We start from the raw sequence: 18,823 nt of genomic DNA, 5'->3' as shown, positions 1-18,823 counted from the left end.
AGGAGCTCCTCAAACTAAATAATATTGAGCCAGAAGATCTTCTATTAGAAGATTTGTAGAGGACTGCACTGGTGGGCCAGCTTCCTGTCCTGCTGTGCTTTGAGGAATAGCTACCAGCCATGTCACCTCAAGGGGCACTGGCAGTACTCTGTATAAGTTGCCAGATATTGTTTATTTTTGTTTGAAAAGATTTTTAAAACATATTCTGAGTACAGATTTCAAACTGAAATTAAAAATAGTCCATCTGTACTTCTGAAACAAATAATATATTATATGTTAAAAAAAAAAAAGAAGATAGCAGGAAGGGGAAAATGAAGGGGAGAAAATCAGAGGGGGAGACGAACCATGAGAGACTATGGACTCTGAGAAACAAACTGAGGGTTCTAGAGGGGAGGGGGTGGGGGGATGGGTAAGCCTGGTGGTGGATATTAAAGAGGGCATGTACTGCATGGAGCATTGGGTGTTATACGCAAACAATGAATCATGGAACACTACATCAAAAACTAATGGTGTAATGTATGGTGATTAACATAACATAATAAAATAAAAGAAAAAAAAAAGAAAGCAGTTAGTGTTGGAAAAAAAATTAGTCCATCTCTACTCCCCAATTATATGCTTTTTTTTTTAAAGAAAGAAATTTGCTGTAGTACTAAATAATTGGCTTCATTTGTTGTGAAAAATAAAGGTTAGTAATTTGAGAAACCTGAGTTACATATTTGTATCATTCTGTCATCCTGTTTACGGAAAACCACAGTTTTGATTTTCAATTACATTTGTGATTCTCTGCATTTAATAATAAAGCTGGCTTTTCTTTATCTCTAATGTATGCCAATACTTTAAGTCACATAAATGCATGATTTGTTTCCAATCACAAAACTTCCCTATGGCTTATCAAGGGCAGGGTTATTTTAGCAAAAACATAGCATATGGTGCATAAATAGCACTCATATATAAACATAGCATGACAAGAGATTAATACAATTTTCCTTTTTTGAGTGATTAATATTTACCCTGGCAGCTATAGCATTTTAGTCTTCCATTAGTTGACAGATGTGAATAAGGGTTGCATCTTGCCTCAACCAAACTGCTATATCTTAATACGTGTTCATAGCTTGGGGACTATGAAATATGCTCCAGGAATATTTAGAACTCTCATAGGAATTTCTTGTGGCTTCAATGGATTTTTTCCCCACAAATATATTAAATTGAATATTTTATTTCTTCAGGGCAAAAAGTTAACTGGCTTGAAACTCACAGGTGCGGAACAATAAACCAAATTCCAGCTTAAATCTGAGCATTCAAGTGGGAGTCATTGGCTTGTAATGGTCTCCTAACATGGAGCATCATGAGGTTGGAAAGGAAATCATGATTTACAGCTTTGAATATGGGATGAGTAAGGAAAAGAAAACATGTTTATATTTGAAAGATAATTATAAATATATATATTCTTAGGTTTTATTTTGGGGAATGAGACAAAATGTATGGCATTTTCACTATCAGTGGCTAATACCACATACCCCGGCTTTGAGTGAAACAGTACTTATGACTTTGCCATCACTTCATTTTATGCATAAGTTGACGTTTATATAGGTTTGGTGTTAAAATGATGGCTCGTAAGATTTTGAAGGATGCCTAGGTTTTTTTTTTTTTTTCAGTTTGTTTGAATATTCCTTAGTGTGTAACATGTACATATAAACAATAAAAATACAAACTAGAAAATATATTGTCACAAATGTAGTCTCAAGGATGTGTATCCACAAACACATATAACAATATATAAGATTTTTGTATTATGTATCATGTATATAACGCTTAGAATGTATCAGAAACCTATACACATGCCTGTGTTTCTCTCTGTGTGTATATATATTTGCATATATACACAGCAGGAATTTAATGAATGTATATTAAACATTCTTAATCATATTTGTGCACTTATTGAATAAATAGTTGCCCATAATATTAGATGCTTAAGATACAGTGCTAAGGGGCACTATAGAGAAAATGAATACAATTTTAGGGTCTGAATGGAGTAATTTTAAATCAAGTGTTTTAAGGCATGGGAAGGATGGGATTGGACAGGATTTAACATAGAATAGCTTTAAATTGGTGGGCACAGTGAGGCAAGTTTTTAAAGCAAGCAGAGAGCAAGGTGTTAATGTGGCCAAGTGAGCTATTTTATTTCACTAGTAATGTCATTTTGCAGGAGCAAGTGTTTCCTGTAGTAAATAGCCAAATAATCTCTACTCATATTCAGTGCTGTTTTATTTTGAGACGAAGGGTTCATAAGATTCAAGTATAATTTAACAAAGGGGTAGGGAGATTTATTAGTTTCTTTTTTAGTTCTCTCCTTATACATTCTTCAGCATAAGCTGGAGGATAGATTATAATTGTTAAAGCATATGATCAATCCAGATATTCATCGCTGTTAAATATGTCATTGTGAAAAATAAAGGTTAGTAATTTGAGAAACCTGAGTTTTGATAGTAGTTATTGCAGTCTTTGCAAGTGTCAAGTGTCAGATTCTCTTTTCCCCTATAAATGGAATATTACTTGATAGATCATGTGCTGGTATAGTAGTTTCTGGACAGTATTTAAGACTCCAGAGATCAGGGGCTCCTGGGTGGCTCAGTCAGTTAAGCGTCTGCCTTCCGCTCAGGTCATGATCCCAGAATCCTGGGATCCTGATCCTGGGATCAAGCCCTGCTTCCCACTCACTGCTCAGCAGGGAGTTTGCTTCTCCCTCTGCCCCTCTCCCCGCTCATGTTCTCTCTCTCATTCCCTCTGTCTCTCTCTCAAATAAATAAAGTCTTAAAAAAAAAAAAACTCCAGAAATCATACATTTCATTCCTCCAACATGAGTATTAAGGGAAGGATTTAATCACAATGTTAAGCCTACCACTATATTAGGAGGCAAAAATGCCCAAATTAAACCAAATGAACAGATCCCATAAGAGTCCTCAGAGCTCTCAGAACCAGTCATTAAAAACAAACAAACCAAAATACTAAAGGTCAGTAATTTCATAGTTTCAAGTGTTTAAGACAATGCAGAGTATTTGACCAGCAAAGATGAAAGTAGTTGGGCAGATAAAAACAAAATAACAACAAAAAACTTTGATTTAAAAACTGAGACACCTGGGGCACCTGGGTGGCTCAGTTTGTTAAGTGTCTGCCTTCGGCTCAGGTCATGATCCCAGGGTCCTGGGATCGAGTCCCGCATCGGGCTCCCTGTTCAGGGGGTGGGGGGTCTGCTTCTCCCTATGACCCTCCCTCTTCTCATGTTCTCTCTCTCTCTCTCTCAAATAAATAAATAAATAATCTTAAAAAACCAAACAAACAAAGAAACCCTGACAAACCACATATTCGTTTTCTGGATATTCTTCTTTGGGTCTTAGATGGAAGATGTCAGCTTCATGCGTTCATTGTCCTGATCCTAAGGTCTTGCTTAGAAGTTACTTTCTCCAAGATTTCTGTCTCAGGAGGGTTCCTAAAAATTCTTTGCTTTGGGTCTTCACTCTGGATAGTTGTTTCCAGTAATTCAAAGATGGCTTGCTCATGTCTCTTTGATTGAGAGTTGTGTATCTAAAGGTAGAACAGGTTAATGTTATACTAGTGTTAACAACTTCTGATTGGGTCCTTTTCATCAGTGCTCTTGATGAGTGTGCACAGTGAACTGAAGTTTTTAAAAGTTTTATTTTTAACTGAAATATATCTGACATACAACATTGTGTACATTTAAGGTATACAACCTGTTGACTTGATGCATTTATATATTGTAATATGATTGCCATTGTAATGATATTAACACCTCTACCACATCAAGTAATTATCATTACTTTTTGTGATGGAGATAATTATTAAGATCTAGTCTCTTAGCAAGTTTGATGATTCTAAGACATTATTTTCTATACTCACTAAACTGTACATTAGATTTCCAGGACTTATTTACCTACTAGTTGCAAGTTTGTCTCCTTAAACAACTCGTCTCCTATTCCCCCAGCTCCCAGTCCTTAGTAACCACCATTTTACTCTATTAACGAGATTGGCAGCTTTAGGTTCTGCAGATAAGTGAATGGCATATGGTATTTGTCTTTCTCTAACTTCTCTCATTTAATCAAAATTTTTGAAGCAAGTACTGGCAAACAACTTGCTAATCTTGATGTTAGCTGTTTTAATTGGCTAAATAATTCAATATAATACTCCTTTTCTGTAGATAAAACATAGTCTCTGAGAGGGGAAGAATCCGGTCTTGGCCCAATAGTGGGTCAGTGGGATAATCACAGTGGCGTTCCTGGAGTGGTTACACTAGGCAGAATCTTTCAGACCAGGAATGAATGGGAGGGTATTTATCATCATCATACCTTGTGGTTGCGATTAATTTACACTTGAGTGGTTTTAAAAGTTAATTTCTGGAAACTCAAGTTCCAGCATCTGCATCCACCTGGTTGTTTTGATAAGAACCTGGCAATGATTGTCACACCTGTGTTAATGTCAAATAATTAGGCTTTTGTAAAAATTTTTGTTCCTTTATATAGCTTTAAAATTTTCCAAAGTTGTTTGAGTTCAAAATACAGACTGATGTAATAATTTTTTATTCCACACTTTTATTTTTAAATTGTCTCCACTTTTTTCCTACAATAGTTCCAATATCACAGACTTTTAAGAACTCAAATTCCAGTTTACAACAAGAAGTCCATACTGATTCAGCCCAAAAGGTTTATGTTGAAAATAGATGGACCAAATATATTTAATTTCTTCACTTTCTTTTAAGTAAGATATGAAGTGATTATTTTCAGAAAGATCTCATTTTTATAAATATGCTGTAATGTTACTTGAGCCATCTGTAAAATGGACATAATGGTATTGCTGCCAGATAGTTGTTTCAAAGAAAAATTTTGGAAGTCTATAGGAAGAGCTAGAAAAAGTCCTAGATTGCATAATATATAATCTAAACAAACATTTATTAGCATTACTTGAGGGTAAATAAGTTTGTTAGCAATTTTATTACAAGTAATAAAATGATTCCCATTTTAACTTATTAGAATGATATATTTGCACTTTGGCATATTAGTGAAAGTATAACGTACTCCATCCTTGTTCATTTTATTTATATTGTCATTAACAACTCCATGAAATAGAGCCTTTTAACATCATGCATTGAAATTCATACATATTTGTATGTTTTATGTTCATAAATTTAAGCAGATATTAATGTTTACTAAATTGAAACTGAGAGAAGCATTGTTTGAAATCCATGAATATGCCTAAGCTGTCTTGATTTATTCTTAGGGATTTAATATAATATTTGAGAAAACAATCAAATTTCACTCTTCTAAATATTTATATTTGAATTATAGTGAAATATGGAGGGTTGCTTATATTGCTTATACTAAGATGTGAGCTTATGAAAAATAAAGCACAAACTTTTGATGTAAGGGTAAAATATTATCACAATATATATGGATTTTCATAATCCCTACCATGACCTTTCTGCTCTAAATATTGCTGTTGATTGAGGGCTAGAATGAATGAACTCAAGCAGGAACTTCTGCCTTTATTAGATGATTAAAGAATTGATTGCCCTTCCTAAAGAATGTGTTTATGCCTTCTTCCTGTGGCATGTGTTAGAATGCAAAAATAGCTTCCCTCCAAGATTATTTTAATAATAATGTAGAAACAAGAAGTTAGGTCGTGTTTAATATGTTATAATTCCCACCAGAAGGCAGAAACTTAATAGAGGTATATTATTAATCAGACTTTGTAAATGTGATGCATTGGGGTTCACAACTCACTCTTATATGAATTCAGATGTAGAGAAGGTTTATTTGTGCCTTCTCTACCTCCCTCTAAATATGTTAATGGATGTAATAAAATTCTGTTGCATAACTAACCATAATGTGATGTCATTCAAGAAAATAATTTAGAAGGGAACTTTTTTTTTTTTTTGGTATGCAGAATCTTACAGAAATAAGTTTCATTGCCTTATATAGTTGCATATTTAAATTTAATGAATTTGTTTTAATGTTTCAGGGAAATTATAAGCAGGATTTTTATTCCTGGCGAATTTATGTATCGGGGGGGGGGGAATGTGATTAATGAACACAATAGCCTTACAAAGTTAAGAAAATGACTTTCTGAAACGTCACAATTATAGAACAAATCACATAATCTTTTGTTGTGAGCTTGACAGCTTTAAAAGTGTGTCTTCATAGTAGCAGAAGAAGCATTTTAAATATAATCTAGACATACTCTGTAATATTACTGGTGAGGAATCTGAAGCTGATTGGTCAGGCAGGTTACCTGAGGGCCAGCAGGTGGGGAAGCACAGTGAGGATTAGATCCAGCTCCCCTGATACTCAGTTCTTCATTCTTCACACCAGAGCTTACACGTTTAATGTTATGAATTTTTTCAAGTTAAAACCGTGTTTATTATCCAATTATCCACTATTATTATCCAGTAATATAGCAGAAGGCCAGGCATTTTCTCCATTTGATGACTGTGATAAAATTGAGAGTCAATACTGTGGTTAGCCTCTCTCCTGAGAGGGCGGTAAAGTGGATATTGCATGTACCTTGAACCAAACTCCTTTTGGGACAGAAGGCAAAATCAAATTTTTCAGCCATTCTTAATAGCTGTTGTAATATAGTTTGACATTTTCATATGGCAGGTAGAAAATTAAGCACTAAGTCCCTTTTATGATGACACTCTGATAATTTAAATAACAGATGCCATCTAAATTATTATCCTGAAGACTTTGGCATTTCAAACCTGTTATTTTAAATTCTCTGAGGAATTGGGAAAGATGGGTATTTGTGTATTTGTAAATATTACAGGGAAAGGTTGTATAGCACTTCATTTATTTCCGTGTTAGCTATGAAATTAAAGAAGAAAAATGTGAAGAACCTCTTTGAAATTTTACTGAAATTATACAACACTGGTCTATTAAATAATATTTCATTGATCAATTCAAATTAGATTAATCTTTTAGTAGAATGCCTCTTCTGCTTTTTAAAATTGAAAGTTCAAATGTATTCTGTCAGCATCCAAAAGACTTGTAAGAAGACAAATCACTTTGGAATTAATTCAACCTGTCCCCTCCGGAATGTAAAGTCAAATGAGTGAAGGACATATGTACTGAGAGAGCAAATGCATGTGCTCTAATGTTTAAGCTTGAAATCCTTCAATTTTCTCAGTTATTTCCTATGCGCATTCAATCAATCTATTTAGCTTTAAGCAAATGTATTTTCTTGGGACCACTAGGTGTCATTGTATCTGTTTTTAAGGTTGTTAGTATGCCCATGACTTTAACACATACCCTATTTCTGAAGTCTTTATCAATAATATCAAGAGTTCAGATTAGAAGATAGGTATAGGGAAGGAAGGAAATGTGATATAATGAGACTGAGCAAATTAGATCCTGAAAAAGACAATGCTATTAGTATAAATAAGATGGATAAAGGTTCTGGCATTTACATCTGTTCTGGTGTAAGATATCAATGCCCTATTCTGTATAATGGTATAATATGAAAAAAATTATTATGTAGACAAGTTAGTATTATTTTAAACTCTTTGTTAAAAAGAAAAGCTCGTGATAGGAATTTTGCTTAAACAGTGTCATTGGGATTGTGTCTTTCTAATATTTGCTAAATGCTTCCTATTAGGGGTACAGATTGGATACGCCATTGAAATGTATACAAAACTGAGAGAAAAAAAAGTCTTCCTTCACTGGAGTTGATAGTCCCTTTGAAGGGATGATACTTTAAAAAAAAATCATGTATATCAAAAATATGGAAGTGTATTTTATTATTTTTTCCTAAAGATTTTATTTATTTACTTGAGACCGAGAGAGTGCAGGAGCGCATGCGCAAGCCCACACACACCAGCAGGGAGGAGGGGCAGGAGAGGGAGAATCAGGCTTCCCGCTGAGCAGGGAGCCCTATGTGGGGCTCCATCCCAGGACCCCGAGATCATGACCTGAGCTGAAGACAGAAGCTTAACCGACTGAGCCACCCAGGCGCCCCCTAGAAATATACTTCAGTCTACAGTGTATGTAACGTAGATCTTGGCATATTGGACTGATGGTCACAGTCCCCTTACTTTAGCAAGGCATAACTGTTAAGATTCATTCATTCTGATGACTCATCCAGAGGGTTTTTGAAGCAAGACATGGGAAGTCACATATATTTTGCAAATCCAATATGTTGCCATGAGACAGGGTGGAAATACAAGACCCAATGGGACATGATCTTTCAGACTAAGTCCCACGACCTGCCAGCTTCCCCTAGTCATTGAGAAGCTTGTGCCAGTACCAGGGGTGGGGAAGTGGAGTTAGGGGCTTTCTAGGCAGAGGGGGGCATTCCTTCCTAATTTGCTAGTATTTACATTTCTTCACCTGTGGCATGTGGAAGAGGATTTTGACCTCACTGTGTTATGAGGATAAACATGGTATCAGTGAGTATTTGGGCATAATAAAAGGTGGTCCAATCATATAGGAGAATTACAACAGAGGTTAATTAGTTCATCATTTAAACAGTTGCAGGCAGAGTGTATGGAAGCAACCAGAGATATGGTTAACAGTACTAGTACAGGGTTCTGTATCATCTAGAGATAGCTATCTACAGGAGCCTTAAAATTGGTTGAGGGATGCTTATAATCTGAGAAAATCAGGCAAGGAGTCAGAGATATAAAGATACCTTAGTTTCCTCCCTCTTTTCCTCTGTGGGTATTTGCTATCAGTGGAACCCACCAGACAGTAGATCCCAGGGAGCTCACTGATACAGTTCATACAGATGAGCTTTCAGGGACACCTCATGTTTTAGAGAAGGTCAGAGCATACCTGATGGTCAAATAACGTCCCCCACACTGGTGCTTGCTTCTGATGTGTATTATTGGATCATGCAAATGCTGTGCTTCCAATCTTCTAGAGATTCATCATAGCTGAAAGGATAAAACACATAATTCTTTTTTTTTTTATTTTTTTTTTTAAAGATTTTATTTATTTATTTGAGACAGAGAGAATGAGAGAGACAGAGAGCACATGAGAGGGGGGAGGGTCAGAGAGAGAAGCAGACTCCCCGCTGAGCAGGGAGCCCGATGCGGGACTCGATCCCGGGACTCCAGGATCATGACCTGAGCCGAAGGCAGTCGCTTAACCAACATCATTTAGAACATCATTTTGGCATCCAGATTGGTAAGGAAGAAGTAAAACTTTTACTGTTTGCCTATGATATGATACTATATATAGAAAACCCTGAAGACTCCACCAAAAAACTACTAGAACTACTGAATTCAGTAAAGTCTCAGGATACAAAATCAATGTACAGAAATCTGTTGCATTTCTATGCACGAAGCATCAGAAGGAGAAATTAAGAAAACAGTCTCATTCACCATTCCACCAAAAATAATAAAATACCTAAGAATAAACTTAATGAAGGAGGTGAAACAGATCTGGACTCTGAAAACCATAAAACATTGGTGAGTGAAATTGAAGAGGACACAACGAAATACACATTCCATGCTCATGGATTGGAAGAACCAAGATTGTTAAAACATCCATATTACCCAAAGCAATCTACAGATTTAATGCAATCCCTATCAAAATATCAAGAGCATTCTTCACAGGACTAGAACAAACAATTCTAAAATATGTATGGAACCACAAAAGACCCTGAATAGCCAAAACAATCCTGAAAAAGAAAAAAAGCTGGAAGTATTCCAGATCTCAAGTTTTATTACAAAGCTATAGTAATCAAAACAGTATGGTACTGGTACAAAAACAGACACATAGATCAATGGAACAGAATAGGAAACCCAGAAATAAACCCACAGCTATATAGTCAATTAATCTTTGACAAAGAAGGAAAGACTATGCAATGGAAAAAAAGTCTCCTCACAAATGGTATTGGGAATACTGGACCACTTTCTTACACCATACACAAAAATAAACTCAAAATGGGTTAAAGACCTAAACGTGAGGCTTGAAACCATAAAAATCCTAGAAGAGAGCACAGGCAGTAACCAGTCTGACGTTGGCTATAGCAACATTTTTGTAGATAGGTCTCCTGAGGCAAGGGACATAAAAGCAAACAAAACGAAACAAAATGAAACAAAACAAAAAAAAAACACACCAAAAAAAGCCCCAGAAACCAACTTGGGACTCTATCAAAATAAAAACGTGAAATAGGTGATGGGGATTAAAGAGTACACTTACCATGATGAGCACTGAGTAATATGTAGAATTGTTGGATCACTATATTGTACACCTGAAACTAATACTGTATGTTAGCTATAATGGAATTAAAAAACTTAAACAAAAACAAGATCATTTATGGCCTAGATTCTGTCTTCTTGAAGTTCTCTTATCTACAGCTGTGTGTGTGGAACTATCCTTGATTCCTCAAGGTGCCATGTCTTTTCACCAACTGTGCTTTATCTGTGCTGTTTACTCTTCCTAGAATGCCTTTGTCCTGTTTCCTCTTTTAGCTAATTCCTGCTTGCCCTTCAACATTCAATTCCCCGAGAAGAAATTCTTATTCACAGTTGGATTTAGATACTGTCTTTTAGTATGTCTGTAATAATCCTGTTTACTTCATTGCAGTATAGTATGTGCTGTTGTTGTAGGTGACTGGTCCTCTCTCTAGATCTGAATTTCTCCAGTGTAAGGTAGTGTTTTGTTTTACTCTGTATCCTTAGTAAATTGCATACAATTTTTGATATATGAATTGAATTAAAGTTTGTTGAATGAGTGAATGAATGTGTGGAGTGCATAATTTAATGCCTTGGAGCAGTAGGTATACCATATGTTTCCTTTTCTGAAAGAAGATGCTCATGTGATACAGGCTGGCATCCAGTGGGGTAGGGAGGAGATAGAAGTGTGCCACAAGGATGCAAGTGGCTTCTTTCAAACTGAGGCATGTGCTAAAAGTGAGATGGTTGGAATTTGCTTTCCATTCTCTTTCCAGTCTACCTTAAACTTGCAAAATTGGACATATAATTGAAAACTCCAAAACATCTGTCTCAAGATATGAAGATGCCTTGGAGAGCCCGAAGTTTATAACCTTCTATTGACAGATAGTAATGATGGCTTTCTCAGATTTCTTCATAAACCATCAACTAGTGCTCTACAGTATTTCATTAATTTACACTATTGAGAGAATTACATTTCTCAGTCTCAATAATAAAGGAATTGTGGAAACTGCAAGCAATAGTAAAGTCATAACCTTGAATCTCATCAGTATAGTAATTATGAATTCCTGCAAACTAGTTAAACATTTTAACCCATGTACAATTACGTGTTCATATGTATTTGTTAAATTTTAATACCTAAATGGAAAGGATATGTGAAAACATATATATGCACACACACAGTTGTTTTTTTTTTTTAAATAGAACTGGAACTCAATCTACAATTGTAGTTCAAAGTCAAAATGAATATAGAAACCTGAGAATCTGCTAATGCATTGGTATAACTTGAATAGTTAATATGGGATATTTAAGCACAAACTATGCTATTATCAATATTATAGTCCATTATATGTTTATATGTCAGTTGTGCAGTCCATTAAATGGTTGATCCTTGAAAAACACAGGAGTTAGGGTCACTGACTCCCCATGTAGCCAAAATATGCATTTATCTTTAGATGCCCCCCCCCAAACTGAACTAGTAAGTAGCCTACTGTTGACCAGAAGCCTTTCTGAAAACAGTTGATTAACATATTTTATATGTTATATGTGTTATATACTGTATTCCTACAATAAAATAAGCTAGAGAAAAAATGTTAAAATCACAAGGAAAAGAAAAAAGACTTATAGTACTGTATTCATTGAAAAAAATCTGTGAATAAGTTGACCTGTGTAGTTCAAACCCATGTTGTTCAAAGATCCAACTATATTATCAATAGTACAGTCCATTTGTTTCATTTCACAGAAGTTTTGCTTCCATATTAGCGTAGTTGTCTAGATTACATAAAAGGGACAGGATTGGCATATAGAAAAGATGACTTAGTAAAATTCCAAAGGATTAATGAAACTGCATAAATTTTGATATATGCAGGAAATGGTCCATAGTATCTGTGGTAGGCTAAATAATGTAGACCACCCCTCTCCCGGATATGTGTCCTAATCCTTGAAATCCGTGAGTATATTCACAAGGAAAAAGGGACCTTTCGAATCTGATTAAGGAAGTGGATATGACAAAATTTGGGGGGCTTATCTGGATCAGCCCCATGTAATCACAGGGTCCTTATAAGAGGAAGGTAGGATCAGATTCAGAGAAGATTTAAGGATAGAAGTAGAGTCAGAGGGAAGAGAGATTGCTAGTCAGCGGTCTTTAAAGATAGAGGAAGGAAGTGGCCATGAGCTGGGCATTTTGGGTAACCAGAAGCTGGAAGAGGCAGGGAAGCAGACTCCTGCCTGGAGCTTCCAGAAGGAACCAGCCTAGAGGACACTTTGAAATTTAGTCCAATAAAACTGATTTCAGATTTATGAACTCCAGATAAGAGTAAATTTATGTTGTAAGCCACTAAATTTGTGGTGATTTGTTATATCAGCAGTAGGAAACTAATATAATTTCAAAAGGCCACTACTACACAATTAGAGAATACAGTACTTAGATCTAGCTTAGCACATTTTTACTCATTAGTTTCATATGTTTGCCCTCCCATGAGCTGCTAGTAATTCTTCAGGACAGAAAAGAAACTATGTCTCCTTCATCTCTGTATCCAATGTTCCTGTCACCTAGTTGGACTCAGGACCTCTGTGTTGAACTAATGGCTGGTCTCACTAAGTGAGCTAAGTGGTTGCTGCTACGTGTTTTCTTTTAATTTGCTACAGATATGCAAACAATAGATAAGTGATAGGGCTTCTAATTAGCTGTATTTGAACTTGATGTGTACCAAGGGACTGAGTGAAAACATTGAATAAAAATAAATATTCATCAGGAATATGAGTAGATTTCATAGTTTTGCTTTTTTATATTTTATGTCTTAAATAATTGGAATTCAGCAAAATTACTAAAAATACTTTGAAATATTTACAGATCTTTATCTGAAAACTAAATTTGAATATTACCTATAATTATGGTCTTGGAATCCTGTGTTTGGAAGTGAGGTTGGAGAGCAGAGCTGTTGGATGTCTAATACATGAAATTATCTCTTTAACATCATCGTTCGCAGGTGATGTGATTCAGCCACCAAAATGTTTGGATGTCTAAGTATCTGGGATTTGCTAAGGTTATCTCAGACAAAGGAATTCAGCACCAGATCCTGATTGTTCTTTCCAGTTGTTTAAAAGTTATGGGGGTTGATAGGATTTGTAATATCTTCCTTATTTTCAAATTCCCAAATTTTATACAGTGACAAATGATTCCTAAATAGGGAAAGCTTAAAAAGTAATGTGGTATTATCTCATTCAAATGACATATTTGCTTTTCTTTGTGGTACAATATTTCAGAGGCAGTTTTAAATGGGGGGGAGAATAATGGTGGTGAACTTTGCTATAATGACAAAATAATAATTAACTATAACAATCTGGATCCCATTATCATTTGAGATCTTTTTGTAATTGGACAATGTGGATAGTTGCACAGTTTCAATGCATGAGGTCATCATCAGGTATTTTTACTGTTGCTGTTTTAAAAAAGTAAAAACTTTCTGTACTGGAGGTGTGAGGAACTCAGAAGGTGACATTTCACTAATGACTCCTCTAAGAAATTGACAAAGATGGATGCAGTGCCTTTATTGATGGCTCCGGAGAAACATGGTGCTTTCAAAATGACATTAGAGCTGTGGAAAAAGCTGTGCTTGCTTTTGTTTCCAGAAAAGAATGTTACATACCTTAATTGCATAATGCATATTTTATCTTAGTTTATAAATTCTCACTTGTCTCCTATTTAAATAGTTAATTGTGCTGTTTGCTAAGATCCAATAACTTCAACATTATGACTTCATATTATGCAACACCTTAACTGAGAGAACCTCAAGAAAACTTATACATGTTCCACTAATAAAATCTTGCCCCTCCCTTGTGGATGGAGTTTATACAGAAACTTTCATTTTATTACTTTGTTTAAATAAGGTACAAAGACATGTGACTAAAATCTGGATTCAAAGAATGACTCCAACTCAAGCAGTCCTACATTGCAAATACAATCTAATAACTTATTGTTTATACGTTGACACTTTCTTAATGTGAAATAGCTTTCTCATAGGAAACAGTTATAATCTCAGGGTTTTTCTGTTCCCCAAGAGGATCATTAAAGAACTGAAGCTCTGTCTCCTCTGCTTGCTTGGGGCAGCTTCAGTCTGTCTCTATATTTATCACCCAGCTTTATCTTCCCTAATGTTTATTCTCAAAACAAGGGTGGCTTCAGGGCTGTCTTATCCCTTCAGAACTTCATTCTGGGCCAGTTTCCCTGGGAAAGAGACAAAGTCCATCCCTTTGTGCTTAGTCAGTACAGGGGATAAGATACCAGGACTGATTTCAAAGGTCCTTCCCAACTGTGAGTTCCAGTGAGCTTCTGAGGCTCATGGTTTTAAACCCCTAGTGGAGTACTTAATAGCCTAAAAATATTCCTTGGTAAAGCAGGGCTAGTAGGTGATTCACACAGCTATCTTCCCATCAAGGATTGGGTCAACCATCCTACTGGTTCATAGAAGGTTAGGAAAGTTTCATCATGAGAAGCTATAGTTATTTGAAGACAGAATGTGGTGTGATCTATGTATTTCCCAAATCAAAATTACTATGGACTATATACCATGTCCATGCATAGGTATGTTAGATGATGTTGATTTGATTTTCCTTCTGAACTAAAAGATTGCATGGGACCATACCCCTGGTTTCTTCTGTCAACAGAATCCCTTTTTTAAATTATTTTTTTACCTTTAGTCTTTGTGCTTAATGTCTGTTTGCATATTGTACTAAAATTCTTTTAAAAATAAAAGAAAATCAAACATGTTAAATAGATAATTGCTTATTTTCTGTACCAAATAAAAGGCGAAACAAACTACATAAAAGATATAATTAGTTAAAAATAGCATTGAATATATAGCTTTTCATCCTTACTAGGATCCTATTAGAAGGTTTCTGTGCACAGCTAGTTGGATTCAAGCATCTTCTTTGTTGTGTTGGCCTTGCCTTTGTCATGGGTAGAAATTCTCCTATGGTTGCTACTTGACTTTCACTGTAGAAAACTTACGTTAGGGTTTGATACCATTTGACTAGGAAACCTGTGAACCTCTAGACTTGATAACACAAGTTGTATTAAATAGGTTAAAAGTCCTGGTGGCTGGTGGCTGGTGGCTGGAAGGTTTGGCATTCTGCGGTATGAAGGAATTAAGTCTAACTCCATTGTTACTTTAGAAGAAATTTTCTTCAAGTGAAATAATGGAAAAGGAGGCATTTTGTTCTTGCATGAATTAGAAATGACTTTCAAGACTGTGGACCTACTCTGTCTTGAATATTTTTGTAAGGGAACTGAAGCCATTGACTGAAATAGGCATCTGTAACTTGAAAAATCCAGGCATTCTGAACCTTGTTCTTCAAGAAATTAAAGTCTAAGACAGCAGTGTGTCAGAGGTAGAGTTCTACCTTTTGTTGATGTGATGGTTAAATGGTTAGATTAGATTAATACACATCTTACTGTTGATAAACTTTTTTTTTTTTATCCTGAATCTGTGAAAAGGGACCAGCTAAAACAGAGGACAGTTAATCACTACTACTGTCAGCAAGCTTTTATATTTCAGTCTTATCAAATGAGATACAGACGAAAAACAAAACAATATCATTCTCTCTGGAGTATCAATGCATTATTCTCATCTTGATGAGAAACACTGGTTGGATCAATAAGACATTTTCCCACATTTCCCTGCTGGCCACAAAGCCTCCAATTTCCACTTTAGCTATTAATTGATTCAAATTATATGAGATTGTACTGTAATATAAGGAAGTCACCCCATTACTTCTGACATTCCTTTTTAACCCTAAACTGCCCTTGGTGATTTCTAGTCTTTAAAACAAATTGAAAGACTTTGTTCAGATTTTCTTTCTCTTTTGTCTCACTACCAAAATACCACCTAGCCCTTCCATGATTCTTCGGAGTATTGGCTATTGAGTCTGTAGCATATTAGAGAGCTGTTTTTTAACCTTTAGTAAAAATTATATTCAAGACACCACATAATTAAAATCTTTCAGATACGTGAACATGTACTACATTGTCCACTGTTCTGCTTGTGTTCCAGGTAGAATAAGTCTCTATAGCCAAGCATTTAGTTGAACTTTATTCTTCTCCCACAACATTTGCTGCCTCTTCACTTTCTAGGACTCTTAGCAGACTAGACCTTTGGGATGGGCCTTTATTTTGAAAAATACATGAAATATCAGTGTTCAGTTTTGGAAATTGAAGGCTGAGAACATTCATGTTAAAGCCACATTCAGTCAATGTGTTCTCTATTTCCTTGTGATCATAAACACTTCCACTTGTTTACAGGGTTGTAAGAAACTCTGAGCACTATACTCTTCTTGGTATTCACCCATACCTAACCACTTCTTCGGTAATAATACATGCAATATTCATGTTTTTTAAGTTAATTAAAATAGCCACATGTGTGTGGTTTTTTTTTTTTTTTTTTTTTTTTTTGTGTGTGGTATTTTTTTCTATCTTCAACACTTAAAGGTTATATGATAAAATCATACCTTGCTGGCCACTGTGAGATATAAAATTTGAAATGTGAGCTGAAGAACTGTATGCTTTCATGCTTTATTTTGCACTTCTAAATTGCCTTGTGAACTTAGAAATTGGCCCTACCACACACCCACATAGGATAGCATTTACTAAGAATATGCAGTTCTAAAAATTGACACTAAGTCATAGAAGAAGGGGTGATAGTTTTATTACTTTCTGACATGTGGACATGTGACATGTGACCTTGGGAAGATTGTTTTCCATACTTTACCTACCTAAATCTGGATTTCCAGAAATTCTTGGGTCTAGGGTTAAAGACAGACCCTTAATGTTGATGATGGTAAATGACCTTTGAACATTATCCTTTGTCCTATTGGTATTTGATGTCTATGTGGCTTTGTGACTGTATGGCTATCATTTTACATTTATTGCTCTTATCTCCTTGTCACTTTGTTTTTATGATGACATATCCAGAATCTATAGTTGGCATGCCTCATTGACTTCACTTGGGTGCCTCTGGGCTTTCTGCTTGAGCACCCTTTCAGATTTCTTAATACTTTAAATCCTCTCTGACCCCCAAATAAGCCATTGTCAATATGTTTATTTTTGGCGGGGGCAAAATTATTTAAAACGCTTTTTTTCCCCTTAGGTATTACAAGATCTGACACATATTTTTGATAAATGGTATTTTTTTAAGTTTGCAGAAAATACCTATTGGGAGGTCATATAATATTTTAAGTTACTATTCACTTTATACAGTAAAATTTTCTCTTTATCATACAGTTCTGTGGATATTGCTAAATGTATACAGTAGGACACAGTTTTTATTTCAGCCAAAAAGGGGGTCATGTTGTAGATATAAGCCAGAAATTGCTTCTTCCATTTAATGTATTTCAGATATCTTTTTTGTTTAGATAGCCTTATTTAGGTAAGCTGACAAACCAATTATGTATACTTAAGATACACAGCTTGGTGTTTTGATGTATGTATGCACTGTGAAATGATCAGTCAAGCTAATCCATCACTTCACACAGCTGCCATTTTCTTCTTTCTGTTGTGGTATGAACACTTTACTCTGCAGATTTGAAGTATACAATATAGTATTGTTAACTGTAGGTGCTAAGCTATATGCTATACCTCCAAACTTTATCTTCCATCACTGAAACTTTGTACTCTTTAACCAATATGTCCTCATTGCCCCTACCCTCAAGCCCCTGAAAACCACCATTCTACGGTCTGCTGTTACGAGTTTGCCTATTCTAGATTCTACATGTAAGTGAGATCATGAAGTGTGGGTCTTTCTGTGTCAAGCTTATTTCACTTAGCATAGTGTCCTTTAGGTTCATGCACATTGTTGCAAGTAGCAGATATGTTTCTTTCTCATGGTTGAATAATATTCCATTGTGTGTGTATACATATATGTGTGTGTAGGTATACTTATATATGTATGTACACCACACCAGTGAATCCAGGAATGCAGATATATCTTTGAGATACTGATTTCTATTCATTTGGGTGTATACAGAGTGGGATTGTTGGATCAGAAGGTAATACAGTTTTTAATATTTTGAAGAACCTCCATATTGTCTTTCTGTAGTGGCTGTACCAACTTAAATACTCACCAACAGTGCATGAGGGTTCCCTTTTCTCCACACCCTTCCCAATACTGGTTATCTTTTGTCTTTTTGATACTACCCATCCTGTCAGGTATGAGGTGATATCTCATTGTACTTCTGATTTGCATTTCCTGATGATTAATGATTATTTTTTATATATACCTGTTGGCCATTTGTGTGTGGTCTTTTGAGAAATACCCATTCAAATCCTTTCTTTTTTAAATTGAGTTGCTTTTGGCTGTTGAGATGTAGGAGCTCCTTATATATTTTGGATATTAATCCCTTATCAGATACATGGTTTGCAAATATTTTCTCCCATTCCAGAGATTGCCTTTTCATTTTGTTAATAGTTTGCTTTGTAGGGAGCTTTTTAGTATGATGTAATCACACTTGTCTACTTTGGTTTTGCTTTTGGTTTCCTGTAGAAAAAAAATATTGCCAATACCAACTGCAAAAAGCTTTATTCCTTTTCTTTATTCTAGTGGTTTTAATTGCAGGATCTTCAACTTCTTTTCAATTTGATGAAAT

The sequence above is a fragment of the Neomonachus schauinslandi genome, chromosome 14 (assembly GCF_002201575.2).
Source record: "Neomonachus schauinslandi chromosome 14, ASM220157v2, whole genome shotgun sequence".
Classification (NCBI taxonomy): domain Eukaryota; kingdom Metazoa; phylum Chordata; class Mammalia; order Carnivora; family Phocidae; genus Neomonachus; species Neomonachus schauinslandi.
Note: the sequence above shows the minus strand (reverse complement) of the source record.